Source organism: Mustelus asterias, chromosome 9 (assembly GCF_964213995.1).
Source record: "Mustelus asterias chromosome 9, sMusAst1.hap1.1, whole genome shotgun sequence".
Lineage (NCBI taxonomy): Eukaryota > Metazoa > Chordata > Chondrichthyes > Carcharhiniformes > Triakidae > Mustelus > Mustelus asterias.
In genome coordinates, this window is record NC_135809.1 from 59751736 (window position 1) to 59769573 (window position 17838).

Here is a 17838-nt window from a genome sequence, read left to right on the forward strand (position 1 = left end):
AGGCTGAAATGCTCAACACATTAAAAAAGGTACTGGGATCTGTATCTGAAGTGCTGAAAACTGCAAGGCCACAGACCAAGTGCTGGGAAGTCAGGGTTAAGATTTATTTCCCTTTTTTGGCTGGCGAAGACACAATGGACTATTTTTGCACCGTAACCTTTCTATGGTTCTACAGGAGCAATGGAACTCTCAAAGTCAGAGGTTGATAGATTTTTGTCACATGAATGTATCAAAGGATTTGGAGCAAGGCTGAGTAAATGGAGTCGAGGTGCAGAACAACCATGATCTAACTGGATGACGGAACAGGCTACAGGGACTGATGGCCTTCTTCTGCTCTTGCGTTCCTCCAATAATGTCAGGATTCAAGAACCAATGAGGTGCTTGATGCTGAGAAATGTTGAACAAAATCTGAGAATCTGGTTGTGGTGAAAAGTGTGGCAGTTTGAGAGGGAATTGCACGAGTGCTGATTGAGCTTGGAGGTCTACTGCTTGGACTAAGGTGCTTGATGTGGAAGTGTTAATTTCAAGGCATTAATATTGCCGTTGTTTAAGGGTGCAAGACATGGATGGAAAGGGAGAAACCACTACTGTTATTAATGGATACAAAGAACTTGCATTTATGATGGAAGTCCATCACTTCCTCAACCTAAAGCATTTTCCATCAAGTGAATCATTATTGAAGCGTGGTCAATGTTGTCACAGCAAACACTGAAGCCACTTTGCACACAACAAGATCCCACAAGCAGCAGTGCGGTGAATGACCAGATAATCAGTCTGTTTAGGAATGTATCAACCTGGATGCTGGAAGATTTTTTGCCACGGGATGCCTCAAATCCATAGCATCATAGGCAGAGCCTCACTTTAATGCCTCATCTAAAAGAAAGCAAATCTGACAAAAGCCTTTGCCTTGGTGGATTGTGCTGTTGAGAGTCTGGTACATAACAAAAAAGACACAAGCCACATACCATATAATTGGGCTATCCAATGGTTTTCACCCACATTCTACCCTCCCCAAAGGTGAGCTCATCTAAAATTCTGCTGCCCATGTCCTAACTCACAACCAACTCCCCCATCACCCCTGCACTTGTTAACTTTACACTGGCTTCTGGTCTGGCAACACTGCAATTTTAAAATTACATCCTATTCCAATCCCTCCTTGGCCCTGCCCTATCTCTGTAATCTTCTCAAGCCCCACAGCCCTCAGATACCCATACTCTTCCATTTCTGGCCTCGTGATTTCAGTTACTCCAGCACTGGAAGCTGTGTCATCATCAGCCTGGGCTCCAGCTCTGGAGTTTCCTTCCTAAATCTCTTTGCCTCTCTACCCTCCTTTAAGACTTTCCCCAAAATCTACCTCTTTGACCAATGTTTGGTGTGCTGTCCTTGCAAATGTCAGCGCTAAAAACCACCCCTGTTAAAGGGAAATTTTAAGGACAAATGCAAACTGTTATTACGCTAACAGGTTCATTCACAAAGGCTGTTACACAAATACAGAATAGCACGTGTCGTAATATAGTCCCATGTGGATTAGAGTGTCAATGGTGTAGGTTGCAGAGCTAGAGGGAGGAAGGGCAATAGAGGCATTTAATTATGAAGTTAAGGCGTAAATTGGAAGGGTTGTGGAACCAATAGAAGTCAGTGAGAATGGGGTTCCTGGGTGTTTGGGGAACGGTGGTACAGGCATCTGTATCGTAGCTGCAACACCAGATTGCAAAGACAAAATGTTGGAAAATCTCAGCAGGTCTGGCAGCATCTGAGGAGAGGAAACAGAGCTAACGTTTCAAGTCTGGATGACAAAGATTCCAGCATCCGCAATAATTTGTTTTTAGCATATTGCCAAGTCCCTTTTGATTCACTGCACGTGACATCACGAGATAGTCAGGGTAATTGGGAAAATCCAGTGTCTCTCTCTCTCCCCCCTCCTCCATCATGCAGAGAAAGCTTGAGAGGTCATGGTGCGGCGGGTAACTGTACTGTCGTTGTCTGTTGAGCGCTGGACCAGCATCAATGCCATAAGCAATGGAGACTTTATTCGCCCAAGCCACAGTACAGCAGGAGAACCTCATTCCCCAATAGTATGGCAGCAGCCTTGTGGTCAAGATTAGAATGGGCAGCCATGGCAACATTCAATATGCTTGGAGAACACACTGGAGCCACAACAATGGGGTGTGTGCAAATTCCCATGTCCTCTTAAAACACTTGATCCCCTGATCAATATCAGATTTGAATTTCTGTAGAGCACACAATTAAATGTGCTGGGAGAATACGCAATGATGAATAACTCCCACATGGCCCCTGAAGAAGATTATCTTTATCTTCCCCAGTGTTTCTAAGTTCTGTTTGTGAAGAGGCAGAAAGAGTCAGAAATTGGGCAATTGATCTATTTTTGTTTCAGCTCTTTAATCCACCGCTCTTTACACGTGTCTACTTTTACATACCGCTTCACAGACACTAGAATTGACTGGATTAAATATTTAAGGAAAAATGTATTTATTAAAATCCACCTACTTCTGAAAGCACTGCTCCATCAAGTGATTCATAATATGCTGCATCCAAATTTAAATTCATCTTCCTGGATAAAACCTACTGTTTCAACTTAAAGATTCCATATGCTGTCTCTTTAATGTGTCAGCGTGTTTCAATTTGTGAAGTAAAATGGAAATAGGTCAATATCCAAACGAGCCCACCAGGAGCAGAAGTTCTTCGCTGGCTATTATTAATTTTTTGCATGTATTGCTTTTTTCTTGCTGTTAACTATGTAAATACAGCTGATGCGTTAAAGAGTGTGTACACGTGAGAGCTACCCGGTGGTTTAGTGAGAACAGAGCTCCCAGCTCCAATCGCCTTGTTTGCTGCAGGAATCGGGTTGCCAAACTCTGATCCAACTGTATTCCTGGAGGTTTTGTCACATGACCACCTGCGCTCCCCTCCCCTCCTCTCAGCACACCAAGTGAAAAGCAAACAGATTCTTGTCACCCAGTTGGAAAGACCTTGACTATCGAAGAACCTTTCTTTTAAAAATGAAAAATCAACAAATATTTTTGCATCTCAACAAAAAAGTGTTTGAAAGAAAATGGGAAACTACAGGTTTTTTTTGTTAATGCGCAGGTTGCTCACAACAGTCCCTTGGAGATTAAGATCGTGTTCCCGGAGACTCCCGGGCAACCCTGGGGAGTTGGCGGCCCGAAGTGGTGGTGAACTAGCCGGGCCAAGTAGCTCTGGACGAGGCAAGAGTTCTGCATCTCCACATCTAGGCAAGAGTGCCAGGATGTGACTGCCTGATCACTAGAGTGACATCTGCTGGAGGCTGCATGTACTGAACACGGAAAGAAAGGCCATCCATCTTTACCTTTACACAGAGGCATTCTTTCACTCGTTACCACCTGTCAAAGGGGTTTGCAGGGAGCACTGGGGATCTGTTGCCCAAATGTATTGGCAGTCTATTCCCTTGGGCATCCTTTCACCATTTTCCCCAAAGAATTGAAATGTCCCTTTATCTGCACCAGTTAACTTCTGTCTAATAACTGAACCAGTGAATAAACTGAAGTGGATCCATGATGGTAGGCTTCTTAAAGGGGAACTCCAGAAACGGACATTTGGCCCAAGGTTTCTGACAGCACACAAGCCTCCTCTCACCCTAATTACCTCAATGTGTCCCTCCTGTTACTTGCTTCGCCCCAACGTTGCATCAAGTCACCCCTTAAGCACACTAATGGTGTCTGCTTCTCCACTCCATGTGGCAGCAAGTTTAGCATTCTCAACACAGGGCGAGGAATTCTTTTGTTTGATCTGCTACTGTATAGTTTTGCAGCCCTTTTCTGCTCTCATCCACAGATGAAAACTATTTCTCCACAGCCACCCCACTGAACCTCTTGGTAATTTTTAAGACCTTCTGTAAATCAATACACCCACACCACACCCCCAGCCCCACACAGTCACTACCAGCTTGGCTCAGTGACTCGCAAGCTCGCCTTTTGATCAGATGCTTGTGGGTCCAAGGCCTACACTAGGGCCGAGGTCCCATCCACTCTCCATGAACGGCAGGGAGTTCTCACACTGTGGTGGCCAACATTCCTCCCTCGATCTATAGTAAAACACATTGAATGGGTCACAGTGGAAGCCTTGGGGAAGGTTCCGGAGGGACTGGAATGATACCAGGAACCATGTACTTTAGGTTTTGGACAGACTGGAAAATCATAGAATCACGTCATTGCTACAGTGCAAAAGGCCACCATTTGGCCCACTGAATCTGCACCGACTCTCCAAGAGCATCTTATCCACCCACTCCATCCCCCTAACCCCATACATTTACCCCATTAATCCCCCTAACCTACACATCTTGGGGTCTGACCTACACATCTTGGGACACAAAGGGACAATTTACCATGGCCAATCCACCTAACCTGCACATCTCTGGACTGTGGGAGGAAACCTGAGCGCCCGGAGGAAACCCACACACACACTGGGAGAACGTGCAAACTCCACACAACAGTCATCCGAGGTTGGAATCAAACCCAAGTTCCTGGCACTCTGAGGCAGCAGTGCTAACCCATGTGCCACCGTTGTTCATCCTCAAGAAGAGGAGGTGAAGCAATGTTTTAAAAGAGGTGTTCAAAATTCTGAAGGGTTTTGATAACATAGATTGGGGTCAGAGGGATAGGGGGCGGAAACCATAGCCAGTGGGAGAAGGAACATTAACCAGGGGACACAGACTGAAGGCAAAAGAATCAGAGAGCTGTGATATGGAAATTGTGGTGGAGAAGGACAAGTAAGATTGAAGTAGAGGGTGGTACTAACTGGATAACTCTTTCAAAGAGCTAGCACAGTCATGACAGGTTGAATGGCCTCCTTCAAGTAACATGATTATCCATCTCACCGCTGCTCGCCCGAAGCAATGGGCTGCCCCATTCAGCTAGACAACTAGCACCATATTTGAAAAGTAATTATGTATTTTGAGGCAACAGCAACATAGTAGGATGCGATACTGGGCATTCTCTGTGTGACATTGATCGTTGTGCTGGCGATCTAGATGCCTGCATATAATTCAGCAAAGGGAAACCAGCACAGTATTTGATCCAGATGAAGTAATCTGGTCTGCTGGAGGTCAACACCAACAACAAGCTGCATTTATATAGCACCTTTGATGTAATTAAATCTCAAGGTGTTTTTCAGTAATGTTTTCAGACAAATATGACAGCAAGAGCATTGACATATATTAGAACAGATGATCGAAAGATGCAGGGGGCGGGGGAAAGAAAGAAAGAGATGGGAATGGAATTTCAGAGCTTCGGGCCTGGGCAGCTGAAGGCATGGCAGTGGGAGACCTACTGGAGGCCAGAATCCCAGGAGTATAGAGATCTTGGAGGGTTAGAGAGCTGAAGGAAGTTAGAGATAAAGGGAAGGGAAAGACCATGGGGGAATTTAAAAACAAGGATGAGATTTTTTTAAATGGAAGAATGGCCTGGTGTCTCCAGGGATTGATAATCAGTCTCCAGTGTGTGACACTGGAGAAAAATCATCGGGACATTCAAACTTTTTTTTGGCCAATTCCTTTGACCATTTATCTTTACCAGATACAAAAACATTGACAATCATAGAATAGGCCAGCATAGAAGAGGACTATTCAGCCCACCAAGTCTGTATCTGCCTTCTTGCAGTCAACTGCAATTTCCACGCTCTTTGCTCCATATGTGGAGTTTGCACATTTATAGAATCATACAGCGCAGAAAAGGCCCACTGAGTTCACACTGACAATCTCCCCATGGCTGCGTGGGTTTCCTCCGGGTGCTCCGGTTTCCTCCCACAGTCCAAAGATGCAGGCCATGCTAAATTGTCCCTTAGTGTCCCAAGATATGTAGGTTAGGGGAATTAGTGGAGTTACGGGCCTGGATAAGATGAAAAACCTGGGTCGGTGCAGACTCGATGGGCTGAATGGCCTCTTTTAAAAAGTTTATGAGTCACAAGTAAGGCTTATATTATCACTGCAATGAAGTTACTGTGAATTTCCTCTAGCTGCCACACTCCGGCCCGTTCGGGTCAATGCACCTAACCAGCACGTCTTTCAGACTTGTGGGAGGAAACCAAAACACCCAGAGGAAACCCAAGCAGATACGGGGAAAACGTGCAAACTCCACACAGACATTGGCCCCAGCCGGGAATTGAACCTGGGTCCCTGGCGCTGTGAGGCGGCAGCACTAACCACTGTGCCACCATGCCACCCCACTCTGCACTGTAGGGGTTCAATGATTCTATATACCTTCAATGTCTTCATCCAATTTGCTTTAAAATACTATTTATGCTGTTTCCACTATCTATCAAATAGTGCATTCCAAATCCCAGTGAGAAAGCTTTTTCCCTCATGTCATCTCTAGCTAAACACCATAAAACTTTGGTTATCGACCAGTGATTGGAAAGAATGTCTCTCTACTTACGTTGTACCTGATTTTAAACACCTCTAACAAATCTTCTCTTAGCCTTCACTGCTGGAAGGAGAACCACCGGCAGAGGGGATTATAAAGCTTGTACTGACTGCAGGAACAGGGGTTAACCAGTCAAATCATTTCCTACGTGAAGCAGAATGTCTTATCTATTCATCAGAGCAACAATATGAAACGGCTCAGAAACAGAAAGATAAACTGCAAACATATGACATTTATAGTGAGCAGTGAACTGTTCTGGGCCTCTTTGCTACAGGATGATCTGTCACCCTTTGAAGAATGGCAGCTTTCTTCAATGAGTCAAACAAACGTAGATGTCACCATCTTTATCGAAGAAAGTGCAAACAAGAGAAGGGCAAATACTGAAATATCGCCGGCACACAATGATTCACGAGTTCCTTATTTTAAAAAATCTCTTCCCTTCCTCTGTTGCCAGTTCCAACTGCTTGCTGGAAGATGATGCCATGTGAGCCAGTCACCCTCTAGCTCCTCACCCAGGCCATTCACATGCCTTAGCAATGAGTGTTGACAGGCATGACAGCTAAATACAATCCAACGGCCACCTTTGCAGCTGGCATCAGTGGGCAGGTGAGGGAACCACAACCGATTTTTCCTCCTTAGCCGAGAGGCAGCAATGCCAACTGTTCTGCGCCAACTGGGATTGGCAAACACAGGGCAGACAGGTGATCAAAGCAGAGCCCTTCCAGTGGTTAGTATTGCTGCCTCACAGCGCCAGGGACCCAGGTTCAATTCTGGCCTTGGGTGACTGTGTGGAATTTGCACGTTCTCCCTGTGTCTGTGTGGGTTTCCTCCAGGTGCTCCGGTTTCCTCCCACAATCCAAAGACATGCTGGTTAGGTGGATTGTCCATGGTAAATGTGTGGGGTTACAGGGATAGGGCAGGGAGGGTGGGCCAGGACTAGATGCTCTTCGGCGAGTCAGTGCAGACTCGATGGGCTGAATGGCCTCCTTCTGCATTATAAGGATTCTAGAGAGAGAGCGAGCAAGAGCGAGCGCATGAGGGGGAAACAGAAATACAACAAGAGTGGACATTCAAGAAAGCAAATAGAAAAATCAAAAAAATAACATATCAAGGACATTTATTGCCCCAGTAGCCTACCTGACAGATATAGTGCGTCAATTTGAACCAAATTTATGTTTTTGCATATCCTATGGGTGAAAATATCACAAATACAAAAGGTATATCAAGCTTCAGTTAAAAATAATATCAATACCCAATGAAACTCCTTTTCTTGCTTTCAGCCGAGCCCTGACTTAGCTGAGGTTACCAATTCTGGACAATGGCAGTCTGGAAATAGCTGTATACAAAGCAGGCAAGAGTGAGGGAGAACGGTCAGACATTTGACTGTTCAGGGAGATAAAAGTTTTCAAGCTCACTTGATTGTCCAATCAGTGAAGTTGCTGGCTGGTTCCACATCTGTCAGCTGTGGCTCAGTGAGAAGTACACTCTCCTCTGAATGACAAGGTTCTGAGTTCAAGTCCCACACCAGGGCTTTGTGCAGTACTGAGGCAGTGCTGCACTGCCGGAGATCTTTTGGTCGAGACATTAGAACCAAGGTTCCATCTGCCTGCTTGTGTTGATGCAAGAGGCCCCATGGTGGTATTTGGGGGGGTTAGTCTGGCGCCCAGGCCAATATTTATCCCTCACTCAATGTGTCACAGAAAACAGATTATCCAATCATCATCATGTTGCTGTTTGTGGGATCTTGCTGTGTGCTAGTTAACTGCCATGTTTTCTACATTACAATTCAAAAAATCACCTCATTGGCTGTAAAGCCCTTTGAGATGTCCAGTGATCGTGAAAAATGCTTTATAAATGCAAATCCTATTTCATACTGAGGAATATTGATGCTCACCCTGTAGTGGAATACTGTAATTAACTGTTGGTAACATTCACATCACACAAGTGCCAAACAATGACCATCTCCAATAAGGGAGGAGCTAACCATTGCTCCATGACATTATATGGCATTACCATCATTGACTCCCCCACTGTCAACATCCTGGGGTTACTGTTGACCAGAAACTGGACTGGACTAGCCACATAAATACTGTGGCTATGAGAGCAGGTCAGGAGCTAGGAATCCTGCAGTGAGTAACTAACCCCGACTCCCCAAAGCCCGTGCACCATTTACAAGGCACAATTTAGGAGTATAATGGAACACTCGCCTGGATGAATGCCGCTCCGACAACACTCAAGAAGCTCGACACCATCCAGGACAAAGCAGACTGCTTGACTGCTATCCCTTCCACAAACATTCAATCCCCCACCACCAACAGCATTGTGTACCATCTACAAGATGTACCACAGAAACTCACCAAGGTTCCTTGGGCAGCACCTTTCAAACCCATGATTACTACCATCTAGAAGGACAAGAGCAGCAGATACCTGGGAACACGATCATGCTGACTTGGAAATATATCGCCATTCCTTCACAGCCGCTGGGTAAAAATCCTGGAACCCCCTCCCTAACTGCACTGTGGGTGTACCTAAACCACGTGAATTGCAGCAGTTCAAGGCGGCAGTTCACCACCACCTTCTCAAGGGGCAATAAATGCTGGCCTAGCCAGCGACACCCACATTCTATGAATGATTTTGTTTAAAACTGTCACATCTGACATTAGGGTGGTGGGATCCAGGTGAAATTATTCCTGGCTGAAAATGTGTCAGTGTAAAAGAGGACAAGGCCAAGCTATGAAGACAGTCATGTCAAAGCAGTCACCTCTGGGGCAGAATTAAGAATGATCACTTGGGGATTATTTTACACACAGAGCACCTGCCGATTTACCGATGGGCTCCACTGATTTGGACGGAACTTAAAATTGGATGAGGGACATAATAAAAAGACGGCCAACCAGTTATTGCCCATTTACTACCCAGCTCTACCCCTCATCCTCCAATCCCCCCTGCTGCTGAAGTTGAAAGACTGAACAGAATTGTTTGGACTTTGATCTTCACTCTTAGTGATTTACACCATCAGAACCTGCCCACACTACATCACAATCCTCATTACACAATCACCAACCCTTTAAAAAATGGAATACTGGATTTTAACCCAAAGCTTGGCCTCATCAAGATATATCACTTCTATCTGGCACAGCCATTCCTATATATACGTTCCACTCCTAAATATCACACCCACTCGTCAGTATTTTAGCCTGGATAAAAGATTACACATTCACATTGAACAGCACAAGGCTTAAAGTGCAAAGAGATAGCTTGGGAAGCAAACCTGTTGCTATCAAGGGAGCTGCCATCTCACAGTCTATGATGCCAACTGCAAAGCCTAGTAGCCGTGAGTAAGAAAAAGATTTACCATTGGCAGTATTCATTACAGGCTTTCCTTTTAAAAGCAATCCGTTGCGTGGGGAATGACAGGAGTTCAAGGGCAATTGTCCTTTCTAAGCCAGTTGTAAGGATTACCTGGACTTTGTGCTAGGACATCCCTTCCCGACCTACCTTTTTTTAAAAGCGGGAACTCACAGGAACTTAACGGAGACCAGCTTTGTGCAATATATTTTGTGTTCTTTCAAAACAAAAATGCGGCAGAAATGTGCTTCCATTTATAACAGACCATGAATAAAAACACTTTGCAACAATATAGGTGAAGCGCTGAAGGCTAGAATGTAGAGAGCAGTTTTTCCTTCTGTGCTAAGAGTTTTAAATACTTAGGAGTTAAGCCATTATTTCTACTGGAGGAACCTGTGGATTCATTATAGGGAGAGGTGACAGGCACCATAATTAGAAAGAAAAGCAAAAGACAATAGGTCTCTAATTAGGCTGGGACTCCTGGATCTTGAATGGCAACCATTCTGTGCCCGGGCACTTGGCACACTGGTTGGCAGTGCCTTGAAGATGCTGTGAAACAACACAGGATGTTCCTCAGAGACTCTTGCCTCCTGCTCAGGTAGACAGATGAGGCCGGGCAGCTTTCGAAAGGGATGCATGCACACCAGCAAGTGTTTCTCTGTGTTCACCTTTGTTTCAAGAAGATTTACTTTCTGGCTCCACCTCGCCAGCTAGGGTAGAGATGTGATGCCAGTATGACCCGACTTACACACAAGACTCACCCCAATACACAGTCTCACACACACACACACACACACACACAGCCGGGATAATGTGATTGTGAAACAGCCTATCTTCTGACTCCCAGTCAGAGAGCGAGCAACCAAAATGGCAAAGTTGGGGGAGCAGGGGACCATGGGGAGGTTTTTTTTTGGGGGGGGGGGGAACAAAGAGGAGAGGAGATAGGGGCAGGAAAGAGAGGGGTAGTGAATGGGGAGGAAGCAAGGAGAGACAGGGGCTGGGTTGAGGGAGGAAAGAGAGGGGTAGGGGATGGGGAAGAAGCAGGGAGAGACAGGGGCTGAGGGAGGAAAGAGGGAGAGACAGGGGCTGAGGGAGGAAAGAGAGGGGTAGGGGCCGGGGAGGAAGCAGGGAGCGAGGGGCTGGGGAGGAAAGAGAGGGGTAGAGGCTGGGGAGGAAAGGGAAAGAGAGGGGTAGGGGCTGCAGGGAAAGAGAGGGCTGGGGTGGGGGGAGACAAGATTCTACAACTCACTTGCTTCGGCCTCAGTCTCCATCACTAGTTTAGTTGGTCATTGTGAGGGGTTTATATAAATAAAGAACTCTCCCCAAGAGGCACAGCTAAGTGGGATACAGTCTGAATGTTGGACACAAACATTTTGTAAAGTGATGTTAGAAAGACTTGCTGCTGCTGCTGCTGCAGTCCCTCAGCAGACCCACAGACTGTACAGCACGCCGCTCGGCCCATCGCGCCCATACTGGCCCTTTGCAGGAGCTGGGCACACTCCCCCTCCCACAGCCCCATCATGTTCGCTCCTTTCAGCACGGATCCCATTGGTGAAAGTTACAATTCCCCCTCCAGCAGTATCCTCCCCGGCACAGGCTAACTGGGGGGAAATAAACCCCATCGCCAAGCAGCGACCCTCTGCTCATCCCGCCTCCGGGAGCGGACATGCACTCGGATCAAACCCCCCGCCCCCCTGCCTGCCCGGCCGGCAGCAGCCGCTCTCCCGCAGCAAGGTGGCCGCAGTCCGCGGGGGGGGAAGAGGAGCCGGCAATCCCCGGGCGGCCCGGCCCGGACACAGAGACGGTCACTTACCCTGAGCACAGCCCCGGCTCCGGGCTCAGTCGCTGCCGCTGCTGCCGCCGGCCCTCTCCCGGACTCTCACACACACAGGGCTCCCCGGGAGCGGCTCAGGGCCGGCTCCCCCCTGTCCCGGTGCTTTGTATCCAGAGGCTGGGGGAGGGTGCAGGGCTCGCTCTTTCTCTCTCTCAGTTTGATGGTGGCGGTGTGGCACTGAGGGAGAATGGAGCTCACTCTCTCTCACATCAGCTGTGTCTGCATCTGAGCCACTGGCAGCAGCCAATCCCAACCCCAAGCCCAGACACTCCCAGCCTGCAAAACCTGGAGCTGCAGGAGTTCAGGGATCGGGAATAACCAGGATCTGGACTAATCAGGATCTGGAAAATATCAGGATTTGGAATAACCAGGATCTGGAAAATATCAGGATCTGGAATAACCAGGAGCTGGAAAATCTGATTTGATTTATTATTGTCACATGTATTAACATACAGTGAAAAGTATTGTTTCTTGCGCGCTACACAGACAAAACATACCATTCATAGAGAAGGAAACGGAGAGAGTGCAGAATGTAGTGTTACAGTCATAGCTAGGATGTAGAGAAAGATCAACTTAATGCAAGGTAAGTCCATTCAAAAGTCTGACAGCAGCAGGGAAGAAGCTGTTCTTGAGTCGGTTGGTACGTGACCTCAGACTTTTGTATCTTTTTCCCGACGGAAGAAGGTGAAAGAGAGAATGTCCGGAGTGCGTGGGGTCCTTAATTATGCTAGCTGCTTTGCAGTGACAACGGGAAGTGTAGACAGACTCAATGGATGGGAGGCTGGTTTGTGTGATGGATTGGGCTACATTCACAACCTTTTGTAGTTCCTTGCGTTCTTGGGTAGAGCAGGAGCCATACCAAGCTGTGACACAACCAGAAAGAATGCTTTCTATGGTGCATCTGTAAAAGTTGCTGAGAGTCATAGCTGACATGCCAAATTTCCTTATCTTCTGAGAAAGTAGAGGCGTTGGTGGGCTTTCTTAACTATAGTGTCAGCATGGGGGGACCAGGACTGGTTGTTGGTGATCTGGATACCTAAAAACCTGAAGCTCTCGACACTTTCTACTTCGTCCCCATTGATGTAAACAGGGGCATGTTCTCCTTTACGCTTCCTGAAGTTGATGACAATCTCCTTCATTTTGTTGACATTGACGGAAAGATTATTGTTGCCACACCAGTTAGAACATAGAACATTACAGGGCAGTACAGGCCCTTCGGCCCTCAATGTTGCGCCGACCTGTGAAACCAATCTAAAGCCCATCTAACCTACACTATTCCAATATCATCCATATGTTTATCCAATGACCATTTAAATGCCCTTAATGTTGGCGAGTCCACTACTGTTGGACATGATGTGGAGATGCACTAGTCCAACGCACTACTGTTGGAAGCAGGGCATTCCACGCCCATACTACTCTCTGAGTAAAGAACTTACCTCTGACATCTGTCCTATATCTATCACCCCTCAATTTAAAGCTATGTCCCCTTGTGCTAGCCATCACCATCCAAGGAAAAAGGCTCTCACTGTCCACCCTATCTAATCCTCTGATCATCTTGTACGCCTCTATTAAGTCACCTCTTAACCTTCTTCTCTCTAATGAAAACAGCCTCAAATCCCTCAGCCTTTCCTCATAAGACCTCCCCACCATACCACGCAACATCCTGGTAAATCTCCTCTGCACCCTTTCCAATGTTTCCACATCCTTCCTATAATGCGGCGACCAGAACTGTACGCAATACTCAAGTGCGGCCGCACCAGAGTTTTGTACAGCTGCAACATGACCTCATGTCTCCGAAACTCAATCCCTCTACCAATAAAAGCTAACACACCGTATGCCTTCTTAATAACCCTATCAACCTGGGTGCCAACTTTCAGGGATCTATGCACATGGACACCGAGATCTCTCTGCTCATCCACACTACCAAGTATCTTGCCATTAGCCCAGTACTCTGTATGCCTGTTATTCCTTTCAAAGTGAATCACCTCACACTTTTCCGCATTAAACTCCATTTGCCACCTCTCAGCCCAGCTCTGCAGCTTATCTATGTCCCTCTGTAACCTGCAACATCCTTCCGCACTGTCCACAACTCCACCGACTTTAGTGTCATCCGCAAATTTACTAACCCATCCTTCTACGCCCTCATCCAGGTCATTTATAAAAATGACAAACAGCAGTGGCCCCAAAACAGATCCTTGCAGTACACCACTAGTAACTGAACTCCAGGATGAACATTTCCCATCAACCACCACCCTCTGTTTTCTTACAGCAAGCCAATTTCTGATCCAAACCGCTAAATCACCCTCAATCCCATGCATCTGTATTTTCTGCAATAGCTTACCATGGGGAAACTTATCAAACGCTTTACTGAAATCCATATACACCACATCAACTGCTTTACCCTCATCCACCTCTTTGGGCACCTTCTCAAAGAACTCAATAAGGTTTGTGAGGCACGACCTACCCTTCACAAAACCGTGTTGACTATCCCTAATCAAATTATTCCTTTCTAGATGATTATAAATCCTGTCTCTTATAATCCTGTCCAAAACTTTGCCCACAACAGAAGTAAGGTTCACTGGTCTATAATTACCAGGGTTGTCTCTACTCCCCTTCTTGAACAAGGGGACAACATTTGCTATCCTCCAGTCATCTGGCACTATTCCTGTAGACAATGACGACATAAAGATCAAAACCAAAGGCTCTGCAATCTCCTCCCTAGCCTCCCAGAGAATCCTAGGATAAATCCCATCCGGCCCAGGGGACTTATTTATTTTCAAACTTTCCAGAATTGCTAACACCTCCTCCTTATGAATCTCAATCCCGTCTAGTCCAATAGCCTGTATCTCAGTATTCTCCTCGACAACATTGTCTTTTTCCTGTGTGAATGCTGACGAAAAATATTCAATTAGCACCTCTCCTATCTCTTCGGACTCCACGCACAACTTCCCACTACTGTCCTTGACTGGCCCTAATCTTACCCTAGTCATTCTTTTATTCCTGACATACCTATAGAAAGGTTTAGGGTTTTCCTTGATCCTACCTGCCAAAGACTTCTCATGTCCCCTCCTGGCTCTTCTTAGCTCTCTCTTTAGGTCCTTCCTGGCTAACTTGTAACTCTCAAGTGCCCTAACTGAGCCTTCACGTCTCATCTTTACATAAGTCTCCTTCTTCCTCTTCATAAGAGATTAAACTTCTTTAGTAAACCACGGTTCCCTCGCTTGACCACTTTCTCTCTGCCTGACAGTTCACAGATTCTCTATCTCATTCCTGTACTCTTGTCTCGTCATTGTTATCAGGATCTGGAAAAATCAGGTTTAAGAATAGAATCATAGAATCTCTTCAGTGCAGAAGGAGGCCATTTACAGATTTACAGATGCACCATAGAAAGCATTCTTTCTGGTTGTGTCACAGCTTGGTATGGCTCCTGCTCTGCCCAAGTCGGCAAGGAACAACAAAAGGTCTTGAATGTAGCCCAATCCATCACACAAACCAGCCTTCAATCCATTAGACTCTGTCTACACTTCCCGATGCCTCGGCAAAGCAGCCAGCATAATTAAGGACCCCACGCACCCCGGACATTCTCTCTACCACCTTCTTCCATTGGGAAAAATATACAAAAGTCTGAGGTCACGTACCAACCGACTCAGGAACAGCTTCTTCCGTGCTGCCATCAGACTTTTGAATGGACTTACCTTGCATTAAGTTGACCTTTCTCTACACCCTAGCTATAACTGTAACACTACATTCTGCACTTTCTCATTTCCTTCTCTACGAACGGTATGTTTTGTCTGTATAGTGTGCAAGAATCAATGCTTTTCACTGGATGCTAATACGTGTGACAATAATAAATCAAATCAAAATTTGGCCCATCAAGTCTGTACTGACCACAATCCCACCCAGGCCCTATTCCCATAACCCCACTAATCCTTCTAACCTACACATCCCAGGACCCTAAGGGGCAATTTAGGATGGCCAATGCACCTAACCCTTTGGCCAATGCACCTAACCTAAATCTTTGGACTGTGGGAAGAAACTGGAGCATCTGGAGGAAACCCACGCAGACACAGGGAGAACGTGCAAACTCCACACAGACAGTGACCCAAGATGGGAATCAAACCCAGGTCCATGGAGCTGTAAGGCTGCAGTGCTAACCACTGGGCCACCGTGCCACCTAAATACAGGGAGGAATAACAGGGAACAGGATCTGGAATAACCAGGATCAGGATGGGCAGCTAGCCTCCTCCCTCTGAGCCAGCCTCCTGGAGCAGCAGGAATGCCAGGAGCTGGGATCAGGATGGGCAGCCAGCCTCTTCCCTCTGAGCCAGCCTCCTCCCTCTGAGCCAGCCTCCTCTAAAACATTGGCCCTATGGATTTGTCCCCATGGAAACTGGATGGAGACTGTCCACTTGTGTCCTCCCCACTCCCCGCCGCAAACTTGGAATGAGTGAAAAATTACAACATGCTACTGTGCAGAGGGACCTGGGGGTCCTTGTGCATGAATCACAAAAACTCAGTTTGCAGGTGCAGCAGGTAATCAAGAAGGCAAATGGAATGTTAGTCTTTATCACGAGAGGGATGGAGTATAAAAGCAGGGAGGTCATGCTGCAACTGTACAGGGTACTGGTGAGGCCGCACCTAGAGTACTGTGTACAATTTTGGTCCCCTTATTTAAGAAAGGATATATTAGCTTTGGAGGGGGTACAGAGAAGGTTCACCAGGTTGATTCCGGAGATGAGGGGGTTAGCTTATGAGGAGAGATTGAGTAGACTGGGCCTGTACTCATTGGAGTTTAGAAGGTTGAGGGGAGATCTTATAGAGACATATAAGATAATGAAGAGGCTGGACAGGGTAGAAGCAGTGAGGTTATTTCCACTTACAATGGAAACAAGAACTAGGGGGCATAGCCTCAAAATACGGGGGAGTCCATTTAGAACAGAATTGAGGAGGAACTTCTTCTCCCAGAGGGTAGTGAATCTTTGGAATTCTCTGCCCAATGAAGCAGTAGAGGCTACCTCGTTAAATGTGTTTAAGTCACAGATAGATTTTTAACCATTAAGGGAATTAAGGGTTATGGGGAGCAGGTGGGTAAGTGGGACTGAACCCACTATCAGATCAGCCATGATCTTATTGAATGGCGGAGCAGGCTTGAGGGGCTAGATGGCCTACTCCTGCTCCTATTTCTTATGTTCTTAACCTTTCCAAAAAGTAACTCTAATAGATCGAGGACGACTCGATGCAGCTTTAGCTATAAAGGCTTTATTGCCAATGGAATATTTATACGCAGATACAATAAGGTAAGACTAGACTACATGTGCAGCTGCTCTTTTGAACTCCCAGGCTTCTACTGCCAGTCCCGCCTCAACCCGTTGTCTGTGCCCTCCTGCTGTTCGGCTCAGCTTCCTGCCGGAGCGATCCATATTATCCTTGCTGATCACGCAGCCCTTGAAACACGTCATAGAATCATAGAATCATAGAAACCCTACAGTGCAGAAAGAGGCCATTTGACCCATCGAGTCTGCACCGACCACAATCCCACCCAGGCCCTACCCCCTTATCCCTACATATTTACCCACTAATCCCTCTAACCTACGCATTTCAGGACACGAAGGGGCAATTTTTTTTTAGCATGGCCAATCAACCTAACCCGCACATCTTTGGACTGTGGGAGGAAACCAGAGCACCCGGAGGAAAGCCGGAGGAAACGTTCCTCCCTTTAAGGGCCACACGACTACAAACTCATTATTCCTTCCAGATCCCTGCCCTTGAGAATGCAGTAAGGAGCTGACAATCATCACTTTCACTTCAATCATCTGAACCTCTGACTGAACAAGTCAGGATTATAGTTTACCACTGCTATTCCCCCAATCATTCCCACCCGCCCTCCCTCCCCCTCCAAAATGTGCTGAGCCCTGGTCAGGGCCCAGGTCCCACTTGCAGCGGCAATTGGCCTAAGCTTTAGCCATTAAAGGGTGCAGAGTGAGAGAGAGAGAGAGAGAGAGAATCGCAGCTGTCCCTGTCCTTGAAGCTAAGTTTAGCTCTCCTGAGGCACAGTGGCTGCAGTACAAAGCTGTCCTAACCTGACACCCATTCATGTGGAGCAAGCGTCACGGCGGGGGAGGAGCAGGGTCAGCTGAGCAAGAGGTAGTGCTCATCTCAAAACATCAATGGTGGATACAATCAACCCAAGCACGCCCAGCAGCCCGGATTGAAAGGGGGAGCTATGTGCAAAATGAA

The 17838-nt window shown here is 46.7% G+C and overlaps 1 protein-coding gene across 1 annotated transcript in view; it reads right to left on the bottom strand.

Annotated features, from left to right (window-relative positions):
* Positions 1-11836, bottom strand: part of LOC144498711 (xylosyl- and glucuronyltransferase LARGE1) — a 436258-nt gene extending 424422 nt beyond the window's left edge. The window contains exon 1 of the mRNA XM_078220258.1: positions 11581-11836. The gene's annotated coding sequence lies outside the window, so the exon portion shown is untranslated. The remainder of the gene's footprint in view (positions 1-11580) is intronic.
* Positions 11837-17838: the final 6002 nt, after the last annotated feature.